A 12,120-nucleotide genomic window follows, 5' to 3' on the forward strand; every position below is an offset into this window, starting at 1 on the left:
AATTTTTTCACTTAGACTTAAATTTTATTTTTATAGTCCCTATATTATGTACATGCGTTCAACTTCATAAATGATAGTTCAAAATATAAATATTAAATTTTGTTTGATTTCTTCAGATTATCAATTTCCATGTCAAATTTTAGCAAAAATTTCAGAAAAATTATCATTACTGTTTGGGGCCCTATATTTCCAAAAAATGGCATGTGACATGGGCCACAAATAGAATAAATGAACTTTTAAGGTCCGCATCTTTATATCCAAGTGGTTTTCGGATGATTGACATAACTATTATTTCAGGAGCCAACCTCCTTAAGAAGATTTTTGAAAAAAAGTTCCCTAATTTTGTTATGATGATCATTGAACCTGTATTGGTCAGGGGATTACAGTATGAACAATAGCTTATAAAACTTCACCAAGCGGAGAAAACTTTGATATAAATATAAACATTGTTGATGCATTAATGTCATTATTAGAATTTGCATTGATTAAAAGTTACTTATATTAAAAAAATTGTCCTTTTTGCAGTAAAATATATTTCAACTGGCAATGCAAAGTGAATTCTGACGTAAAATTTCGCGTGAATTACATTTGAAGACAAAAGAATTGCGACATCCAAATGTCTTTAAAAAATCGAATATTTATTTTGATTGAGATGAAATTCAAAATTATGATTGTCATGACTCCGTTGTTAAAATTATATTAAACATTAAAGATTATTGAAGGTTAAAAAATGTGTTTGACCTCTGAACCTGATACATGTAAATATTGTAGAGGACGTCATCATATTTAACCTTTTAATTTGACCGTGAATTCGATGTGCATTTATAAATTATGATCAAAAGTGATGTCCAAATTCCAGGTCTTTACTGTCTAAAGAAAAATAAGTTTTACATTTTATTTTTATTTTTATAAGAATGAATTGCACATAAATCGAGTTAACACCATTCAAATGTAGGTTTTGAAATGTACATATTACGTGATACTTCGATCCTTTTTTGTCTTGAATAAATACATGTAGGCCCCTTTATTTGATTTTATTACTGTATGTATTTTGATAAATTATTTTTAAAATCAAATATAATTTACAGGTGTTTTGTAGAACCTTTATAATTAATACAACATATTAAATACGCATGTTTGTGAAGAAATACACGGGTGTCATTGTTTTTATATCGAAAAAAAAAATTAAATAAGTTGCAAATATATTACGAAATTTACCGCCTAAAAAGCAGTTGCATTAGTCCTACTGCCCTAGAGATACAAAAGACTGCATTACCAGCATGTGGTATGGAGTGATTTGAATTAGCAGTAGAGAATCAACTCGATATCCCTTTACAATGTGTCATCAGTATTGAAATGGTATCATAATAGAGTGATGTAGATAAGATTACAGTTTTAATTAGACAGAGATCTTTTAGCAGGTACATGTGGGAAACAACTCGGGGCGATTTTTGACATTTATGCAGATTGAATTTTCTAAAATTAGTTTTGACAGTGAGTATGCACTTAAAAAAATTCGAACACTATACTAACTATAATAATTATTCTTAAATTAAGTTTGAAAAGTGAAACAACATTCATATACTGTTATGAATCCAATTTTCCTTTAACAGGATTGTTGGTAAATATTAATGTTTTGCCTTAACTAATTTCTTAAATAGAACAAAATTGTTTTCGCTGAAAATAAATGTTTATCGGTTGATTTTTTTTTTCAAAATATCTGCTATCTTATATGCAGATGACACTGTGCTGCCACATTTAGCATATTCTTCTGAAGAATTGCAAAGACAAGTAGATTGTTTACTAAAGTTGTTACACAAGGACCAAGCCACGATTTGAGATCAGAAGATTTTTTAGCTCACCTGAGCTGAAAGCTCAAGTGAAGCTATTCTGATCACATTTTGTCTGTCGTCCGTCCGTCTGTCTGTCTGTCCGTCTGACTGTAAATCTTTTACATTTTCAAGATCTTCTCAAGAACCACTGGGCCAATTTCAACCAAATTTGGCACAAAGCATTCTTAGCCTAACGGGATTAAAAGTTGTGAAAATTAAGGACCATGCCCTTTTGCAAAGGGAGATAATTAGGAATTTATGAAAATTTTCGAAAAATTTTCAAAAATTTTCTTCTCACGAACCATAAGACCAGGAAAGCTGAAACTTGTGTGAAAGCATTCTCAGGTAGTGTAGATTTAAAGTTGTGAAAATCATGACCCCCGGGGGAAGGATGGGGCCACAATGGGGGGGGGGTCGAAGTTTAACATAGGAATATACAGAGTAAATCTTTAAAAATCTTCTTCTCAGAAACTAATCAGCCAGGAAAACTGAAACTTGTGTGAAAGCAACCCTTAGGTAGTGTAGATTCAAAGTTGTGAAAATCATGACCCCCGGTAGGGTAGGGCCACAATGGGGGGTCGAAGTTTAACATAGGAATATATAGAATAAATCTTTAAAAATCTTCTCAGAAACTAATCAGACAGGAAAGCTGAAACTTGTGTGAAAGCATTCTCAGGTTTTGTAGATTCAAAGTTGTGAAAATCATGACCCCCGGGGTAGGGTGGGGCCACAATGGGGGGTCGAAGTTTAACAAACGAATATATAGAGTAAATCTTTAAAAATCATCTTCTCAAAAACTAATCAGACAGGAAAGCTGAAACTTGTGTGGAAGCATTCTCAGGTAGTGTAGATTCAAAGTTGTGAAAATCATAACATCCAGGGGTAGGATTGGACCACAATTGGGGGTCGAAGTTTAACATAGGAATTGATAGAGTAAATCTTTAAAAATCTTCTTCTCAGAAACTAATCAGCCAGGAAAGCTGAAACTTGTGTGAAAGCAACCTTCAGGTAGTTTAGATTCAAAGTTGTGAAAATCATGACCCCCGGGGGTAGGGTGGGGCCACAATGGAGGGTCGAAGTTTGAAACTTGTGTAGAAGCATTCTCTGGTAGTGTAGATTCAAAGTTGTGAAAATCATGACCCCCGGGAGTAGGGTGGGGCCACAATCATGTGTTCATAAAATTTAACAAAGGAATATATAGAGTAAATCTTTAAAATTCTTCTTCTCAGAAACTAATCAGCCAAATGATTCTTTATAATTGTTAAGACTTTGGCCCAAGGACAATTCTTTGGACTCACAAGAAGGTTCAGAGTTTGATGTAGGTTTATATCCCATATATAAACTATTGTTAAGGATCTTTTTGAGAACTGCAATACTCAACCTGTGATGACTATAAAATCATCCTGTTAGAAAAGGGACTAATGATTATAAAAATAAGAATATACAAGGGGGAAAATGGATTTCATTTATACAGGATCTACATGTATAGTTGTCCAGATAGTTTGTATTGTGACTCCATTAATCTGATTTTATCATACCTATTGTTCCGCAGGTGAGCGATGTGGCCCATGGGGCTCTTGTTCAATGTCTAAAATATTTTACTTGTGCGTTTTGAATGATTGACCAAACTTTGATGTTAATAGTCATGTTGCAAGCGATTTACAGAGGTAAGAAATCATGTTATGTAAGCAAAGCTCTATTTTTATATTTGTTTACAAACAATGTAAGGAAATTACCATTTTTTGACAAACTGACTCGTTGCAAACAAGATTCATGTGTTCATAAAATTTAATCATATTATCGAAAAAAAAACAACAACAAATCAAAACAACAACATTCATTTGGACACTTATACAAATACAACACGTATGTAAACAATTATAACAAAAGTAGTGTTGTTGTTACAAAATAAAGAGTTTCAAACGCTGTAACTTGGTTGTAACTTAATATTTGACTTTCAAAATTTTATGAAACATTAAAAATACCCATATAAACCATTCTATATATTTAAAAATGGAAAATAAAATTTGGAAATTTTGAGCTAAAATCGTGTCCAAGTCCCTTTAGCAATTTAGTTGTGACTTTAAGTAGAACAGGATCTTTGGAGTTGCAATACAGAAATAAGCCGAAAAAGCAACAAAAGCATGATATGAAGTGTTCAAAAAAATTACATAACATATCAACACGGCGTCAACTTGATATATTTGACAAAATTGTCCAATGGATATTGTTATATGGGTGGACGTCTGAGGATTTTCAAAAACTGCAATTTTGGAAACGATTCATCTCAAATTTTGTTCACTTTTATTTCATTAATATAGGCCTCCAAAATTGTACACAAAAGATAAGTTAAAGACGTTTCTGTAAAAAAATTCTTTATTTTGTTCAGTGGAATGAAACTGGTAAATACATTATACATGTAATTGGAATGTGAAAGAAATCTGACCTCACACCTTTTGTCCACATCTCTTCAAACCTAGTACCATTTTAATCTTCTTTCAGTGGAGTTTAAATGAATTTTTCATTGCTAGAGTTTAGCGTTACCAAGTATTTACTTTTTAAATTATTACATATGTTTGTGCTGCTATTTCTTAAACAGGCAAACTGTTAGTATTCGAAAAAAAATGTAATATATTCTTGTATATAACTTGTAACTTACATTAACTTCTGATGTAACATAATGTAAGAACATCGCATGTGAGTATTATAACTTTTTGGGACGAACATTTGCAACACTTAAAGGCCATTAAATAAAAATTTTAATTATTTGAATTTGTATAAAGCTGATCACTATGACTATCATTGCAATCATAGAAAGGATTCATATCAAATTTTGTATACAATTACTGCATTTAAAAAAGTGCATGACTGATAAGTTTAATTTGTTTCTATCACTATAGATAATACTATTTAACGACACAGAAAAGCGTGTATCTGGCGTTTAAGATCTCATTCCTTATACATTAAATGGCAGCTGTGTGCGTTAATTTAATCAAATGGGGAAACAAACGAATTAAGTCTGAGGGTAGATGTAAATGAATCTCTCATTTGTTTTATTTTAAATCATGGTAAAATGTAGAGAGGACAGTTTTAACTTGATACAAAACAAAATCACAAAAAATGTGAGGTATGTTATTTGCCACCCTACACACTGTTTTACACGCAATTGTTGGGCATGAACGCTTTGTAAAAAACGTTTACTTTATTGTTTATGCCCCAACTTTGAGAATCTTTGTTATCAAAATTTATTCATTTAGCATTATTTTTTAAAACATGTCTTTCATTTTGTTAAAATAACGTGCAAACTCTGTAATTTAAAAGAAATTCATATTTTTCATTTAGGGTTCAGTGAAAGCACTTTGATATATAATGTAAATTTTTCTCAAAGGCAAGAAAATACTTAAGGAAAGTACATTGAAATTTCAGTTCATTTATACACACACTGGAACATAATTATCTAGGATGCCTTTATGCGACGCCATTTTGTACCATATTTTATATTTGCCAAACGATATGCAATTTACGCAATGCAGACAGATAAATCTAGTGTCTGCATACGTTTGTTAAAGAAATATTGATTGCATTTCACCAAGACTTTAGAGGGAAATTAGATGAAAAACAAATCTCGATTTATTAAGAGTTATATTTCTTTGGCTCATTGGTTTCTGTAGACTTTGTATTCGTGTATTTCAATTGATCTTATCAACAATAAACATTTTGAATAATGCTGAGTTTTAAAGGCTCAAAATTGTATTCTCATCATTTTGAACTCCAATTAATATATATTTCTGTAACTTTAAAAAAGAAGGAAGATTATTTAATATCCTCAATCTGATAATTTCTACTGAATTTTACTCATTTTTCTTAAAAATTCAGCATTATTGACATTTCAAAATGCCACAAATCCATTTGTGTGAAACAGGTTCTATGAAGAATTTAGAAGTACGAAAAATTTCCGGAAAATAAACTTTCTTTGCGGTTTTAGTTTGTAGTAATAGTGTATTTTATAAAATTAAGTATTGATTATAATTTTATTCATAAAAAATTAATTAAGCATTCATACGAAACAACTTAAGGTATACTGAATGGATCAATATCAAGCAGCTATATCACCTTTTACATATCAAGCTTTTCAAACTAGGCAAACTGTTATATGCAAGCAATCATTGGGGTTTTTTTCCTTGGCCTAAATAAGTAAATGTTTATAAGATAGATACATTTGTTTTTAGAAACGTTAGTGATCTTGAATGTGAAAAATATTGCCAACTGAAATATTAACATAACATTGTGATTATTTGAGCAACAAATTGCTCCATGAAGCGGTTGTCAATTGTAATATATTGAAATATTAAAATGAATGTTACATAATAATTATTACACTGTCATAAAGGCTGGTACCGCTATATTTGTCAAACTCAAGTATTTGTCATGTTGCCATGTTAAACAATCAGTGTTTCACACACACACATTGAATATCGTTCGTCTTGCAGTTTATATCTCTAGTACCTTCTCTTATGTATTAAGTAATTTATTTCATGTTCTCTCGACATTTAATTAATTGTATGGCACATTACAATACTACTGTAAAACTTTGCATTCATATGAGTTAATATATTATTATTGCATTTTAAAAAAACAGGCATTTGATTTTTTAAATTTAGAATTAACTTATAATGCTTAACTTTTTACACAAGTAAACAAGTTCAGCTAGTCATTGAACTGTCAACACATGTTTTGCTGGGTTCAAATCCAATCCTCAAAATTTGTTTTCAACACAGCGAATTAAAAATGACAGTGTCTGTCAATGATTTATACCTGATATCCTTGTTCTTTACAAAACGTTTCACAATTGTATTTATATAACTCTTCACTAGTTTAGCTTTCGCTGTATATTAATCACGCTTTTCCTGTGAAACATTTCATTGTATATACAGTCACGTGCAAAAAGTATTCGGTCACAACATGGCGGCGTGTTTACATTGGTGACGAATGCACAAGAATAAAACTAGCTTAATTTCTATTAAAACTTATGAAATAAAAAAAACCCAACTACTTACGGTTTAATATTTTGTTAGGTGTCCTTTAAGTCTGATGACATGTTGGATACGATTGGGAATATAGCCATACAAACTTTTAATGTAAGCAGGCGTAATTTGAGTCCAAATTCGCCGAATTTCCTCGATCAAATTTTCCTTTGATGTAATTGCGCCACAGCGTGATTGAAGTTTCCTTTTAATGAAAAGCCACACATTTTCAATAATATTCAAGTCTGGTGACTGGGCAGGCCAGCTTAAACAGTTGATTCGATTTCTTGCAACATATTCTTGTGTTGATCTGGCTCGATGGACGGGGGCGTTGTCGTCTTGGAAAAAATATCCATTTTGGGGGAAATGTCTAGCAAGAACAGGCCATAAGTTTTCCTCTAAAATGTCTTGATATTTGGCAGCATTTATGTTTCCTTCTACCGGCGTCATAGTCCCTACACCTTCCCAACAAATGCACCCCCATATCATTACTTCATACTTCGCCTGTGAATTCCGCTTCTCAACGAGGTCGGGTCGCCATCCTTCGTCTTTTTTCCTCCAAATCCGAACCCTCTCGTCATGTCCAATCATGATTTTACTTTCATCTGAAAAAATTACACGTTTCCAATTCTCAACTGACCATAGTCTTTTCCCCTGACACCACGCAAGCCGCTTCTTCCTATTGTTTTCCTTTATAACAAGTTTCTTCTTAGCAACACTCCTCCTGTAATTATTTTTATGTAAATTATGTTGAATAGTCCTTCTACTCACTGGTTCAGGTCTTTCCTCGTTTTGCAGTAATATCTGACAGGGAACACCTCCGATTTGTTTTTACAATCCGTTCTAGCTTGCGATAATCCCGCGGCTTGATTTTTGGAGGCCTGCCGCTTCGCGGTTTGTTTTCTAGGGAACCCGTCTCTGAAAACCTTTTGCAAATGTCAATAACTGTTGATTTTGGTATTTTCAACAATTCACTAATCTTTCTCCGTGAAATTCCACTGTGCATTAAATCCACAATGACTTTTTTTGGCGTCCGCTCCCGTTTTTTTTCCTTTCCGACCCATGGCTATAACAACTACGTTTTCTTTATTTGTAAACAAGCAGACGATAAACAAAAGTGTCACGTGATATACCACGTGACTAATTTCTAAATTTAAAAAATTCTACTTCCTGTAGTGCTAAAATTGTCGGACAAGGTCGTTTATTTTTTTACTTTCGTTTTCAAGCGTAAACACGCCGCCATTTTGTGACCGAATACTTATTGCACGTGTCTGTAGCTGCTTCAAGTTCACCTATCTCATTCGTGGTGCTCCCGTTAGTAAATTTCTATCAAAACATACCTTTAGTCATTGAAAATAAAATGCTAATTATAATCAATCAGCTAACGCACCTGAATGAAACCTTTGATAAATAAGGCACAGAAATAGTCAGCAAATGTAAGTAAATATATTTCAACATCATTCTTTTCCAAGTAATGAGCATGTTTAGACGACAAATCTTTCTAAACAACAGCTTTCGCAACTTTGGAACTTTAGTATACTTTGTTAGCTCACCTGAGCTACTAATTATTTCTAACTTATTCTCCAGAACCATTGGGCAAATTTCAATCAAATTTGGCATAAAGTATCCTTCCAGGTAATAAGTATTCAATTTTGATAAATGATGGACAACGAGAATCACAAAATTTTCATTAAAAATGTCTTCTCATTTTAAATATTCTTCTAAAAAAGACAAGCACTATTTGCAAGAAGCTGCAACTTGTGTGGAAGCATCCTCAGGTAGTGTGGATTTAGGTTTTTTAAAACTTCGAGTAATAGTGTGCCGGAATGGGGGTAGATTTCTTTAAAAATTACAAAATAATGAATAGAATAAAATCTTCAAAAATCTTATTCTCAAAATCATTTGACCAGAGGACTGAAATTAGTCTGAAACATCATCAGGCAGTGTATATTCAAATCATGATCCCCGGGGGTGGAATGGGGGCAAAATAGAAGGTCAAATTTTAAAATAGAAATATAAACAGTAAAATCTTTAAAAAAATTTCTTAAAAACCATTAAGTAAAGCTGAAACTTGTGTGGAGGCACCATTAGGTAGTGTTTATTTATGTTTATTCAAAGTATAATCCTCGTGGGTAGGGTGAGGCCAGTGGGGCCGAATGGGTAACTATAATTTTTACATTAGAATAAATAGATATTTTTAATCTTATTAAAATCATTTAGTCTAAAAATCAAAACTTGTGTGGGACCATCCTCAGGTTGTTTAAATAAAATCTCTTCAAAACACGATCCATGTGGATAGAGTGGGACCACAAAAGGTGAAGGGGGTCGAATTATATAAACAAAATGCCAAGAAACATATTTTTAAAAATCTTAAAATCTTAAAAACAATTTAACCAAAAAGGATGAATTTTTTTGGAAGATTCTTAAGTGGTGTAGATTAACGTTTGTTCAAATCATGATCATATGTTGAGGCAATTTAGCCAGAAAATTGAAACTTGTGTGGAAGCATCCATTGGTGGTGTAGATTCAAGGGGTTTTTTTTTTAAATCAGAATCCCATAATCCTCGGGGGTATGGTAAGGCCAAAACGGAGGAGTTGAATTTTTACGCTGATTTAATTCTAGAAAAGTCTTCAAAAGTCCTTTTCTAAATCAAAGTACTGAAGGACTGAAAGTCGGACTCTTTTGGTGTGTCTTACTGCATATTGTGTAGACTGAAAAAAAGACTGAAAATATATTTTGCAACAAGCGTTATATATTCAATCCCCATTTCTTCAACGCGCAGCAAGGTTGTTCATGGAAATTCATGCGCTTAGTATGTGTCCAAAATGCATAGTCTTGTTTTTAAAACAGTTATTGATAAGAAAACTCAAAACAATTTTCTCGAAATTAAAAAAACAAAACGAAATGGCAACACTTTTGACAAAACGTGGCTCTTTGTGTAACTATTTGGTATAGCGGAAGCTTTTACTTTGACGCTGTTTGGTTTTTTGTTTACTTTTGAAGTTGTGTTATTTATAGTAACATTGGCGATTTGCCTGCCTACAGCCAGGACTCTGCTTTCAGCGGAGCCCGGCTAAAACCATTTGAATAAAAGACTGGAATTGTATCAAAGTAGCCTCAGATTCAGGTTATTTAAATCATGACCCCCGGGGGTAGGTTGAGGTCAAAATTGGGGACGGTGTTCAATTTTTAAACATAGGAATAAATGAAGAATTTTTGAAAAAATATCTTCTTAAAAACCATTTAGCCAGGAAAGGTGGAACTTGTGTGGAAGAAGTGTTGATTCAAATTTTTTAAACGAAATTCCCTGGGGGTAGAGTGAGGCCAAAATGGGGATTGAATTTTATTATAGAAATAAATTAATAAAAATATTCCAAAATGTTCTCCTCCAAAATCATTTGTCAAGCGAAACTTAAACTTTTGGATTGACGAATGTTTACATTGGTGTCATTTTTGAAAAATCTCGAATTTTTTCTTATCTGGATTAAAATAAAAATTGCTTGGTGTTTTATGTGTGGAAATTAATATTCTTTAAGATCTACTCTTCTTTATTTTCCATATGATTTGTATATGAGAACATAAGACGGATATGATCCTTTATGGCTATTGTTGCCTAGGTAGGCGGTTTGGACCCTCGGCCTCTTGTTAGTATATAGCCATGTTAGAGAGAGAGAGAGAGAGAGAGAGAGAGAGAGGTTGCAAAAATATTTTTTGGAAAAACTAGGAACTAGGTTTTATGATATGTTAATCACATATGTGTCAATTGCTGTCGGTGATGATAATATCATTAACCATTCAAAACGACTCCTGCGCAACTGAAATGTATTTTTATCAAATATGTGAACATAACAGGACCCTTTCACTTTCAATGTCAAAGAGAAGCATAAAAATTCATATTAATTCCCTTAAATGTCATATCAATTATTTCCTCATTAAGTAAATGACAAATTAGGAAGTGAGGACCTAGATTGCATGCAGCTTTATTTATACATTATTTGGTGATTTCATTGTAAAAATAGTTTAGCTGTTTAGTAACCTATTGCTTTTTCCCCTTAATGCTAGCATGGAATAATTATTGACTTCTTCTCCACTGTTATGGAACAGAAGCACAGATAACTCTTTTACCCAGTTTTATTGTTGCCCAATCAACTGAAATGAAATATTTCCTATTTCGTGTTATTATATGTTTGCTCTTATACAAATGTGTTTATGTAGCTCAGTTCCACATTTGTCCACTGAAAATGATCGTGAATAGGGTGAAATAAATCAGCGGTAAGTTGTACCACGTGACTAGACTCTGTTATAAAGTATAAAAATCGAAGTATTTTACTTAAAATTGCATGGAGTTCTGTTAAGAATTATTAGGGTCATTTCTTTTTTGGGCTTTCATTTAATAAGTTTAAAGAGTTATAAATTGTTTACTTTTTCGCTCTTCTATAACAATTTTATATTTACAAACACATAAATCGCAAGCTCCTCTCTGCATGCCCGTAGACCAGAAAGTTATTTACTTGTAAATTACAAAACACCAATTGGATCATATGTGTAAATCCTACTTCCTATGGAAAAAATTATTCCCTCTTATTTTTTTTTTCAAAGGTAGATAATACACCTAACAGGTGAGATACATTAATAACATAGGTGGTCATAAACTCTTTAAGCAAAAGTCTATTATTACAAATTTTAATTTTTTGAAACATTCATCTTAAACGGGTGCAAAAGGCTACCTTGGCATTGGTATAATTATCCGGTACAATGTTACAGAGTTAAAAAAAACCAATTTGTGGGGGCTGAAAGTTAGGAAATATTAATTGGAAATACTTTAAAATAGACTTACTGTATGATGATATGATGATAAATCGGCAATTTTATATGATTCAAAAACTGTAAAGATTTTTTCCCACAAAATCTATCAAATTTACAAATAGTTCATGCATTTTCAACCTTCTTCAGTTTGACGTTTATCGAATCAATATTAAATTTTTTTATTTTATTTTTTTTGGGTTTTTTTTGTGCTTCATATATTTAGCTACTGATTTGAAAAACCAGAGAGTGACCCGCAATATACTAAAGCGGTGATGTCATAAGAACTACTGTCAAGGTTGCCACTTCAAAGATTGAAAAAAATTGTGATAAATAAAAAATGTTTCCTTTCATAATATTCTTTCTTTTGATACAAAAATTTTTATAAACATGCATATTACATAATTTGCAACTCAGTTGTAACCAAAACACGGAGTACTTCATTTGACTGTCTATGTAG

Source organism: Crassostrea angulata, chromosome 1 (genome assembly GCF_025612915.1).
Source record: "Crassostrea angulata isolate pt1a10 chromosome 1, ASM2561291v2, whole genome shotgun sequence".
Classification (NCBI taxonomy): Eukaryota; Metazoa; Mollusca; class Bivalvia; order Ostreida; family Ostreidae; genus Magallana; species Magallana angulata.